This window comes from Paroedura picta, chromosome 2 (genome assembly GCF_049243985.1).
Source record: "Paroedura picta isolate Pp20150507F chromosome 2, Ppicta_v3.0, whole genome shotgun sequence".
NCBI classification, from domain to species: Eukaryota; Metazoa; Chordata; class Lepidosauria; order Squamata; family Gekkonidae; genus Paroedura; species Paroedura picta.
This window is the reverse complement of record NC_135370.1, coordinates 94782596-94795362: the sequence shown is the minus strand read 5'-3', so window position 1 is coordinate 94795362 and position 12767 is coordinate 94782596.

Sequence of the window (12767 nt, the reverse complement as noted above, 5' to 3'; positions counted from 1 at the left end):
AGTAGAAGACTTTAATTTCAAGAGCTGGGTTTGATTCCTGACTCCTCATCCATATGCAGCCAGCTGGGTAGCCAACCTCTGGGTATGGACCTGGAGACCTTCAGGAATAAGAGGGCCAGCTGGTTCTGGGAGCGGTGGCATATAAATCAATTAAATAAATAAGAATAAACTGATCTTCATGGAAAAAGGAGAACACATCAGAAAGGAAGGATAAAAGGAAGGAGGATGGAAGGAAAAGAAAAGGGAGAGAGAAAGAGGACTGTAGGAAAGACGGAAGAAAGAAGGAATGGAAGGGAAGGAGAGAGAATAAGAAAGAAAGAAAGAAAGAAAGAAAGAAAGAAAGAAAGAAAGAAAGAAAGAAAGAAAGGGGAGAGGGGAAGAGAAAAAGAGGAAAGAAAAAAAGGATAAAGAAGGAAGGAGAAAAAGTGAGAGAAAAAGGATAAAAGAGAAAGATAGGAAGGGAAGTGAGAAAGGAAAGAGAAAGAGGATGAAAAAAGAAAACGGGAGAAAGATGATGGAAGAGAAAGACAGGATGAAAGAGAGACAGAGAAAGAAAAAGAAAGTGGGGGAGGGAAGGAAGGCTCTGTTCTCCTGGAGAAAATAGCTGCTTTGGAGGACCACTGTCCTTTCTACCCTCCATATAAGTCACCACTAGGGTTGTGTGTGTTGCGCCATCCGAATCAGCCTGCGTGTGTGTGCCGAGTTGGTGCTGGTGCTGGTGCCTGCGCCTCCCCCCCCCCCCCCCGTGGTGCGGTGCTGGCTGTGTCATGCTGGAATGGCCGATTGGGATGCCACCACGCACAACCCTAGTCACCACTATACCTACCTTCTCAGGCCATGGAGGGATAGGCAACCACCTTCCGGCCGCACCCACATCTTCCAAAGGCCGGGCCAAGAAGGGTATGGGAAGAGGGATGTGGGCTTCCACTTTCCTGCCCCACCCACATTCCCAAAGGCTGGACCAGGCAGGAAAGGCCACAGGGGGTGGGCTGCCTCCTGCCCACCCACTCCCACACATCTCCTAAGAATCAGGCTGGGTGGGGAAGCTGCCTTCTTCCTGCCCCCTCTCCCACATCTCCCAAAGGTTAGGCTGCTCAGGGAAGGCCACTGGGGATAGGCTGCCTCCTTCTTTCCCCCCATCTCCCTAAGGGAAGGCTGCTGAAACCCTAAGCCCCACTGGGGAGCGGGAAGCTGGGGAAACACAAAGAGTGCTCTGATGGCTGACTGTTAGCCCAGATCCTGTTAATGAGAACTCCTTGGAGGAAAAGCCTTGCCAAGACCTCACAGCTCTACCCAAACCTCAGCTGGATGAGAGCTTAGCCCAGCAAGATGTTAAACAAGCAGATATCTCTGACCAGCAGGAGGGAACAGAGCTGCAGACAAACGAGGGCTTAGATTCCAAAGTTGCTGCAGGAGCTCCTCATTGCTCTGCCCAGCCTCCAGATGCAGTTCCCTGCCTTGTCAGCCCACCTGGCTCACCTGAGCCAATTAAGCTGGAAGAGAGCTCCAATCTAAAAGGCACCACACAATGTTAGCAAGACAGTTGCTGACTGCAGAAGCCTGTGAGTCATGACAGAGTGAGGCCTGAGAGGCCTATATTAATTTAAGGGTAGGAGGCCTGGGTTGTGAACACAACTTTGCATCTATCTGTAATCTGCTCCTCCTGCTGATGTTTTTGGACTACCTGAACAAACCTTTGACTCACTGGACTGAGTCAAGACATTCATTGCATTCTGTCTGTCCCTTGGTATTCTGTTTTTGAAATACTAATACTGTCTGCCTTCCTGTCAGCTTGTCTGTGCTTCCTTCTAGCAGAGAGCTAAAACGTGAGACCAACACAGGAGGCGAAGGAAGCAGGTGGCTTCCCTACCTTGCCTGGGGGAGATGAAGGGCGGGAAGAAGCTGGCCTTTCAGAGAATCTGGCTCCTCTTCTACCCAGTAAGAAGCAGGAAGAGGAAGTACACAATTCAGGTCTACTTCTGGAAAGGCAAAATCTGGTGCAGAAATAATTGCAGTATTTGAAACACCTAAAGGGTGGGTTGCAAAAATGGTTATGTTTCTTAATACTTTCCCCTTTAACAGATATCTGTTAGGAACACTCAATTTAAAAACAAAACACATTCATTGAACAAGTTGCCTCTGCACTCTGCAATATCCCTTACATCACCAAAAGCCACTGCTGAGGGTTGGGGTACCTGAAAACAGAGGTACACCCTGGAAAATGCAAAGGAGGAATAGGACAGTCATAGGATCTCCTGGCTTCAATACACACGTGTAAATAATCAACCAATCAAACAGTTCTTCACATGAATACTTGAGAAGGGGCACAGGAGACTGCATCTGAATCTGCCAAATGAATATTGAGGTTATAAGGAAGTCTAAATGTCAATACTTGTTACAAATCTTGCTGGCCAATAAAATAGCTCTTGTTCAAGAAACTTATCTTGATAATGAAAATCAAGCGCCTGTGGACAAGAGCTTTCATCTGCTGTGCTATGCCCTAAAAAAACAAATGTTTCTGTGAGAGGCGTTTAGCACCTCCTGGGCCCTCTCCTCACAAAAGAGGGAAAGCTGGGTTTTCATCTCATGTTCCTTCCAGGAGGGCCCCTCATATCTAAGGTGGTTGCCCCACCTATGAAGAACCAGGTCAAAGCTATCAGTGCTAGGGTTGGGCGCCAGAAGCAGCTGGTCACGCCCGATGCAGCCACTGCCATGCCGTGGGGGGGGGGGGTGGAGGCACAGGCATCGATGCACTGGTGGGCGCACACATGCAGGCACGGAGCTCTAATCAGTGCTGTTTTGCTGGAAACTGCACATCTGAAATTCTGGATGCAAAATGGCCAACCACTCCTCACATTTTTGGCTTCTGGTGTTGCTGTACTCTACCCGCACAGATCTAGGTTTGCAGTTGGTGTGACCACTATAATTGGAGGGACCCACTGACGGTGACTGTTTCATTTTCCCACCAACAATATGATCATGTGTCTCTTTGGGTCTTGAATCCCAAACCATGCAACTCAATGGAAAAGCTGCAATCATGTTACTGCATTACAATGTGAATTTACCTCCCAGGTGCACAAGATGTGTGGGCTGAAACCATGCCAAGCTGTAATGAAGATGTTTTATTGAAGGGAGTGGTTGTTTGAGCATAAGAGCCAGTTTGGTGTAGTGGTTAGGAGTGCAGACTTCTAATCTGGCAAGCCAGTTTTGATTCCATGCTCCCCATGCAACCATCTGGGTGATCTTAAGCTCACCACAGCAACACTGATAAAGCAGTTCTGACCAAGCAGTAATATCAGGGCTGGCTCAGCCTCACCCACCTCACAGGGTGTGTGTTTTGGGGAGAGGAAAGGGAATGCGACTGTAAGCCGCTTTGAGCATCCTTTGGGTAGAGAAAAGCGGCATATAAGAACCAACTCTTCTTCTTCTCATATTACTGACCCGGTTCTCATCAACCCTCACACTCCCCAGACCCGTGGGTGACAGCTTTCCTAAACTACAACAAAGATGGTCTTCTAAAAGGGGAAGTATGGCCCATGTGGGGGAGTGCAGAATCGAATCTGGCATGCCAGATTAGAAGACTGCACTCCTAGCCACTACACCAAACTGGCTGTCTGTGCAACTTTGAATACTAAAGAAAAAGGAGAGAATGAAAGATGCCAGGCAAACTCACGATGGATGAGGGTTGGGTTGCTATTTCATTCTACTGGTATTGTAATATGGCTAAAGACAGGAACTGATGACCAGGGCGGGGGGGGGGGGGAGTGCGAAGACAGGGAAAGCTCGACTGGGGACACTGCAGATTTTTCTGCTTCCTGATGGCTCAGCCCTGACATATGCACAGCTTGGTCCCATGGCAAAAAAGGGACCATGGATGTATCTGTGTCCCTTTGCCACAGGGCAACTGGCAACCTGAATTGCACCAGCCCTAGGATGTACCCAATCCTGTCGAGAAGTGGGAATCAGTCTTGCAACTAGACAAGCACTGAGCTGAGTCAAATTCCTCATGCAGTAACAGTCAAAAAGGAGCAATGGTTTCAAGAGGGAGGACCTCTGAAAAGCAATGATGAGGAAAATAGGGCAAGACCGACCTTTGTGTGACAGTAGGAAAGCTAGTCGTACCTAACCATATAGCCGCCTGTTGTTTCACCTGTTCTACTGTGAGCTACAATCATCTATACTCAGAAAAAGGGAGCAAATTCTGTAGAGCAAAGTTCCCACCTCTCATAATTGTCCCTTTCTCTTAAGCCTGTTGCCATTTTTTTTGTTAGAGGGGCAATTTTTTTGTTAAGGGGGCAGTAAAGGGACCAAGATCTACCCACGGTTGCTAGCCTCCAGGTGAGGGCTGGAGACATTGTAGGATGCTTTTGTTTCTTTTTGGTGGGCCAACCTCTGTGGTTGTTGAGGCCGACTCTCTCCGAAGGGTGATTTGACCAGAAAGAAATTTGTAGTTGTGTTCTGCCTAATGAAGATCTTGGTGATCTTTGGAAGCTGCCCCTCCACCATCCTTTCTGCCTTCCAAAGCTACTGTTTTTACTCTGGGATACAACATGGGAATAATACACACACCCAAAACCCACAACACCCTCATGCCATTACAAGGGCCAGGTTCAGCGTGCTCCAAAATGCAGACTAGTCCGTCAGCTGGAACCCTCTTCACTCTTAGAAGGAAGATTCAGCCAAGAGAATTGAGTTGGCCAATGCATCAGATTGGGCCCGACTGAGCTCCTCTCTTGCCTCCAGACAATTCAGATGCATTTCAACTCCAGCTGAAGAAACAGCTTCTAAACCCCACCCCTAGTCCACATTGTCCCCAGGGGGGACTCTCTGTTCTTTCTGCTGTGTGGGAAGTGCATGTTTCTGAAATGGAGACAAGATAGTCCTGGACTGAATTCTGAGCACATGCAGGATCAGCCCTGTTCTATAGCCCTCCTTGCTAGTGCTATCCCTGTCCCGTGTCTGCTGGGGAAGAAATCTGCTGCCCATCCAACCCCCTAGACAAACTGAAACCAGCAGAGCCTCTCCACCCAGCCCTGGAGCAGGAAACTGGTTGAGAGGGAGGATAGGAGGAAACTGTATGGAGCCCACCTGGTCCCCCAGGGGAGAGGCTGCTGGGCATAGCACACCTTGTGATTGCCCGCCCACCTTCTAGGCCCTTCTCCTTAACTTGCATGTTTTCTGGCATCTGTCCATGTTCCTCATTTGCTTGGGCCAGTCCCTTAGACAGCCATCATTTTCAAGGCTTCTGCCCAGCTGGCCTCCTTCATCTTCCTCACCCTCGGCAATGAAGACATAGCTGAAGGTGGGGGCTTTTTGTTTATTTGCTCCACAGCAAAGCTGTACACACTTTTGCCTCTCCTTATGTAAATTATTGCTTTTCCCCTTGCAGCCAAAGCAATCAATGAACAATTTCTTATTTCTCATGCCTGCAATTTATAATTGTGATAATAAAAAAGAAACAATAAAATGTTGCTTATGTTGCAAAAAGAAAAGTGGTATTTGAAGCCTCCATCCCAAAAGGAACAAGAACTGATTAAGAATCCTTTCAGAAATACATTATGGATGAACAGGAAATAAGTAAATCACCTGAGAAGTGAAAGCTGCTATAAAGCAACAGGCAGCATAGGGAAATAAAGACATATAAAGGGGCAGAAAACCAAGGGAAGCCTCAGTAAGGCTTTGTAAATCCACATATGGATGACTGGTACTGTGATTCCACTTCTAAGCAAAATAAAATCATCACCAGAAACAGTGAAAATGTTAGTCAGTTGGTGGCATAGTCACTGTGGAGGAAAATAGCGATTCCAGAATAAACAGCACAGATGCAACCATGGCTAGCAATGTACATTGTTTTACGGCACACATTAAATGAATAATAATAGTGAAAATTCACAATTCTTTGAAATAAATTCAAGTTTAATTGTTTTTCTACACAGATTTTCTGAATTAACGTATACTATAATCTCTACAACATATGCAATGTAATTAGGTGAAAATACCAAATTAGTTATTATTACACATACTGATAAATACATTGCTTTAGAATACCAAATGTTTTTTTTTATTTAAAAAATTGACTTCATAAAAGCACATTTCCCCAGATATATCTAAAACATCATGTAGTTTGAAGGAAAGCCTAGCTGCTCAAACAGGACAAGACAGTCTTGTGCAAATGGACATAACATTCTAAGTGTTAGGCAAAGATACAACTGCTTAAAAATTTGTTCAGTCCTAATTTCTAGCCTATTAAGTAAAAACTCAATTTACAACAGGTTGAGACAGGAACATCGTCAAATTCTACTTGAATTGTCATTGGTTTGTTGGTTGTTTTTAAGAAAGGCACAGTGATGAATTAGAAAATGTTAGCCATGGGAGGAAGGGCTGCTAGCAAATGTCATTCAACTAGCTCCTGCTTTCTTCTGGTATCTACAGTTTAAAGTAAGATGGAGTTAAAAACAGTACATTTTTGCAAGGACATAAAAATATTGGAGATATATTGAGTTTAATCCTGCAAACAGGTATACATTATAAATAGGTGTACTTTGTATAGTTCAGAGATGACTTGCTATGTGATAGGCCAGATTCTTTAGAATAACTGAACACAATAATACTACTATGCTAGTATGGTGCCTGAATTGTATTTTGGGGAGAAAAGGCATAAAACCAATGATAATCCAGTAAATTGTTTAAAAGTGCAAGCTAGGACTTCTATGTATATAGCATTGTTTTAGCTCTGAAATGTTTATATTTAGCAACCTGGAATTCTGAAATTTGCACTGGTGTTTATAGGCTGATCACAAATTAACTGATAATCAATGCCCTCAGCATTGAGAAAACAGGAATTTTGCTGTTAAATATTTACAGGAAGTGATGAAATTGACATTTAAAAAATGTAAACCCTACAGGAAAAGGACTATTGACTTTGCCATCTTTCAGTTTTGTTACTTTCCAATGAGAAAGTATCTCTTTTCTGCTCTTAGCTATGGGGTTTACTCTGCCCTGGGTAGATGCCATAGGCTGTGATGCTAAGGAAGAAAGTGGAGGTTGGAGACAAGGATCCAAGAATTTTGCCTGGTCTTAGTTGCTAGCCAAAATTTGAGTTCATCATCACCTGTGGATCTTCCCCCATGGGGAAATGGGATCTTCCCCCATGGGGATCTTTCCCCAAATGCTACACTAATTCAGCCAATTAAAAGCCTTGCAAGAGGCAACCCCCTCCCCTCCCTTATCCTCCTCAAATTGGACATGGGTGAGCAAACAATCCTTCCCTTTGCACTGAGTCCCAGAAAGGCTCAGAATGCAGCAAGATGGCTTCTTGCTTTAGAACTTCTCTAAAGCCAGAGTAAGGCCTGGCTCTGAAGAAGAACATTGGCTTCTGGCATGTGTCAAATTAGTGGGAAACTAGCAAGTATACTTCTGGTGTCTGGTGACGGATGAAAAAAAATGTTGAGGATATAGTTCTCCTTAGATTCCTACTCGTCGTGCTACCTATGCAGGAGGTAATTTTTCTTGGGCTTTCTAAACAGTCTTTCCTGACTACAAGTGATACTGACAGCCACAGCAGCAGAAAGTGTTACTGCTGCAATCCCATGCAGGGCTGGCTGCATTCATCTCATCAATTCATCTCATAGGATGAAACTGAAAGAACAGGCAAACCTTTTACCTCTGGCCAGCCCCCAAAGCAGATGGGTATTAATGGTATTGGGCCCGCTTACAGACTGAAAGAGGTAGATGGCAAGAGAGAAACCTCAAAGCAGCAGTAGCTTTGAGTGCACTGGCTTGTCTTCTGTTGGGCATGTGGCTTAGCAGGCCAGGGATCAATGTGCCAATTTTGCAAGCGAGATGACATAATAAAAGAGGCAGAGAGGGAGACATAAGGAAAAATGTGAGACTGGGGGAACTGCAAAGATGGAAGAAAGAAGAGTCTGGGAGAATTGTGTCTGGGATGCAAACTCTTCCTAACGTGCCACAGGTCTCCATCCTGAAAGACTAGGCAAGTCTATTATGTAGTTAATGTCATAAAACACCCTTGAAAGCCAACTTTTACAAAGCCAGCTGTGCATCTTCTGGGAGGAGAAAGGGAGAGGAGGGTTTCTCTTGCCACTGTAACAAGCCTATTCCTGTTCCTCTACTTCAACTAAGGATAGTGGGACAAGGAGGGAGATTTCTAAAATCATATTAAAGCAAACACAGTAGACAATTTGTTGTTAAGGAGAAGAGGTCAACACTAGTCTTTCCCCTGATGTTAGTTTTCTGTGGATAGGGATTTGTGTGTGTATGAAAAAATATTCCAATATGAAAATCTTCCCTCCCATACTGCAACTTCACAAAGTATAGTTGTTGGGGTTTTTTGTGCTTCCTGCAGTTTGTGGAGATAAGGGTAGCAGCTCTGGAAGGTCTTGAAATATCAGAATCCATCACTGTGGTATTTTTGAAGCTAGAGAAATATGCAAATGCCTGGCTCTGGCTTTCAAACCGTTGTTTTCTCTGTCTCATACTGTCAGAACAGGAAATCGTAATAATCCTATTTTTTACTCAGTCTGAAGGCTTACCAATGGATCTGAAAACTCATGTAGTGTTCGGAGTTATTCTACTAAATTTGTTGCAGTACATTGGCATTGCGACAAAAAATGTTTGCCTTGGGGAACCCTTTTTTGCACTCCCTGTATACTGTATCTCTAAAATGGTGGTATTTATTGAAATTTCAAACATTGAAAAGAAATTCAGTTCGCATTTCAAGAAGAAGAAGAAGAGTTGGTTCTTATATGCCGCTTTTCCCTACCCAAAGGAGGCTCAAAGCGGCTTACAGTCACCTTCCCATTCCTCTCCCCACAACAGACACCCTGTGGGGTGGGTGAGGCTGAGGGAGCCCTGATATCACTGCTCGGTCAGAACAGTTTTATCAATTCCATGGCGAGCCCAAGGTCACCCAGCTGGCTGCATGTGGGGGAGCACAGAATCGAACCCGGCATGCCAGATTAGAAGTCCGCACTCCTAACCACTACACCATATTGGCTCTCAAACCTCTGTTTTCAAATGCCAGGAAAATTACTTTAAGGACAACCCTATTTACTTTCAATTTCTTGTCCTCTCTGATAAAATTTTTGTAACATCAAAAAAGCCTGCAAATTTTAACAAACTTAGTATTCAAAATTAGAAACGAATCATCTGTTTGTCAAATGTACTTGTTTTTTGCTGTGATTTTTTTTTGCAACTCGTGATCTTACCCTTGGCAAAAGCTGCAGTAGTTGCATATCTATCAATAATAAAACAATAAGTAAAATATTCATGACTAAGGCACATTAATCAGATACCTAAATTGTACATTGGAATTTGTTTTTTTGTGAAATACGTTTCATATAATGGCATAGGATCCACGAAAAGGTAAAAATATATCTACATTGCAGGTATATATTTGTTTTCTGACTGTCTAAAATCCTGTTCTTAATTTTTGAAGATGTTCAGAACAGTTTAAAGCAACACATTTTTCAAATTCCCTAGCAGCAGGAAACCCTTTTGACATCAATTTGCCAGCTACAAGTGTGGCTTAGAGTAAAGCCAAAGCCTGTACCAAAGACTGGCAAGATGGAGCTCAGCTTATCCACCATTACTGCTTTTCACTGCAGAATCTGTGATTACGGGTCATGAAATCCATGGAACAGAGTTTGAAAGTGACTGAGAGAAAGATCCCTAGCTCCCCCTCCTGAAGAGAAATGTGTTAATTGAGTTTAAATCTGTTGCATTTCTAATCTCTTCTGCCTGAATTGCTTCTGAGGAGTATTTATATGGGTGTTTGTTTTTTACCAAGTCAATAAAAGCCCCTGTTAAACAAATATAGAAGAGATTAGAAATGCAAGGACACTGGTCTGGAGACTCACAAGCTATGAGAAGGAACTAAATCCAAAGCATAGTATAGTCAGTCATGAAAGGAAAAAGAAATAAGTACTAGTTTCCCTATGACCGTTTATGCACTGGGAACTTCACTGCCCCAGATCCCATGCAGGAGCCCAGATCGGGAGCAGATGAGGTGCACTGGGTCAAATACTCTCCCATGTGGGTGCAGGAAGAGGTGGGACAACCTGCCATGTCTAAAACTTCAGCCTGCAGCCCGGCATGAAACCTCCAGTGCATAAACAGTCTATAATGGGCAAAAAATGAACATCCCTTGTATTGTTTATGAATCACTTACACCAACCTTTTCATGGTTATCATGAAACCACCTTTCAGTCATTGATGTCCATATAGCTAGTTCAGAATCCCCCTCAAGTACATTCATATGTCACTTGTGTATTCTATATATATATGATTCATTTGCTTCTGTTTTCTATGGATCACTTTGCTTTCTGTTTTCTTTGCAACATATTTCTTTTGTTTGTGATTTCTTTTTACTGGATATAGGAAGGCATATAGAACCTATGACAAAAGCCATGAAGCTGTGCTTAATAACTGGTTTGTACACGCAGTAGTCTAAGAGATGGGAGAATGGATCTCCCTCTCCAAACTGGAACCCGCTGTAAATATCAGCTCAAAAGAACAGGAAGGTTGGCTTTTAATGCTGATCATTCAAGGATGGTGTGTGTATCCAGTGCTTTGCTAATTGGGCACACTGTAGCTCTGGCCCACAACAAACACCCCCACCCCAACCATATTTTATTCCAAAAAAAAAGCCATTTCACAAGGCACCAAAGGAACATGGACAAGAAATGGAGGTATTTTTAGAAAGACACATTTGAAGTCTTGGGGTGGGGAGAGGAGAGTGCTGTGAGGCAATCTGCAGTGAAGAAATGGCAAAGGGGAAAGCACACTTTTCACATGGCAGCTGATTTTTAAGGGGAAAAGGAGGCATGTGAAGGATGAGGTACATATGCATCTGCATATAGAATCTAATCTGGCCCAAATATTGGATTTGTTATACGCTGCACAGAATCCAAATTGTACCAGGAAAACTATAGAAGATCCATGCCAAATATGCAAAGGTAGAACACAACAGACTATTTCTTCAGATCAGGGGTAGTCAAACTGCGGCCCTCCAGATGTCCATGGACTACAATTCCCAGGAGCCCCCTGCCAGCAAACGCTGGCAGGGGGCTCCTGGGAATTGTAGTCCATGGACATCTGGAGGGCCGCAGTTTGACTACCCCTGCTTCAGATCATTATACAGGAAAATAAAAAGGGTGGGTCACGAAAAATGAAACCTAAAAGAGAGGGGCAAGCCTCAGGCTAGCACTTGGTGTAAAATAATGCTTCTTACAGAGTAATAGTCATAGAATATCCTGTCATATATGGATCTATTGAATATCACCCACTCCAGTTATATCAAGTTGACAGCTTTGGACTGGCACTACCTGGACCTGACTTCATGATATATTTTTTAATAATAGTTAGAATCATAAAATCATAGAATTGGAAGGGTCCTCCAGGGTCCTCTAGTCCAGGGGTAGTCAACCTGTGGTCCTCCAGTTGTTCATGGACTACAATTCCCATGAGCCTCTGCCAGCATTTGCTGGCAGGGGCTTCTGGGAATTGTAGTCCATGAACATCTGGAGGACCACAGGTTGACTACCCCTGCTCTAGTCAATCTGGGAATGTAAGTATCAAAAATCTAGCCATCTGTTCAGAGTTGCTGAATCTGCACAAACTTGCAAACTTTCTTCAAGTGAAGAGACATTGATGTACATTTTACTACACACCAAGCAATCTTGTGGCATATGCCAGTAAGAAAATGCTAATATTTAGTTTGTTTTTATTATCTGAGATTAAATCTTTTATCTGGAATAAATCCAAATCTTTGACTAAAACTTCTAAGACTTAATCTCTAACATCTGATATGTCTGTCCTTACATTGATCAATCTATTTTTTGTAAGGAAAGAAGGCATTGAGGGCATACAAGAACTATTTACAAAAGAACTTAAAAAGAACTATTTACAAAGCTATTTAGTGTTCTCAGACATGGAGAGGGCAAATTAATGTATGATGAAATGGAAAAGTTATTTGAACAAACTGGTGGATAGTAGAAATCTAATATGTTTAGCTGGTATTAGAACTTTGCGGCCAGATGGAAACAAATCAAAACTTGAATTGAATGCATTTTGCTGCAGTATTATGCTGAATCTGGATTCAAAAATCAATGAATTTCCAAGGCAATTTGTGAGAAATTGTTGATCTTCAGTTTCCTGATGACTTGCTGATGTTTCAGTCTGACAAGAAGCAGAGGAGTCAGAAAGATTTATAGCCAAAGATCACGTCTACTATATAAAGAAACTTTCTTTCAAGGGAGAAACACTTCTCATAAAGATAGGGTGGACTGGGGATTAGAGGGGAATGACCTATACATGGTGGCATTCGCAGTGGCAAAAACCTCAGCATTCAAGGGAGGCAGCCTAGAGCTTCACTGACCAACCAACAAACTATACACTGCTACCTCCAAACAAGATTGTCTTGTGGAGTTTCTATGTACAGTGTTTCTATCAGTCATGTCTGGAGTGCTTTCTGGATCTTATGTGAAACTTAGAGCGTTACTGCTCTGCTTTCTAGGCTGCTTTCACCAGCCTTTCTTGGGGTGATGGTCCAGTTCCCTTCTGCCAGGCTGTTGAGGTTAAATTCCTCTTTGTGCTTGTTAGACAAGACTTCTAAATAGGGACAATTCTATCAATGTCTATTAAGAAGGATCACTTAAACAAGGGGGTAAAATAACTGAGAAGTATGATTTTAGTACAGACCTATGGTAGATTTAAATGTTTAAAATAACAGCTGGTTCTCTGCAGGT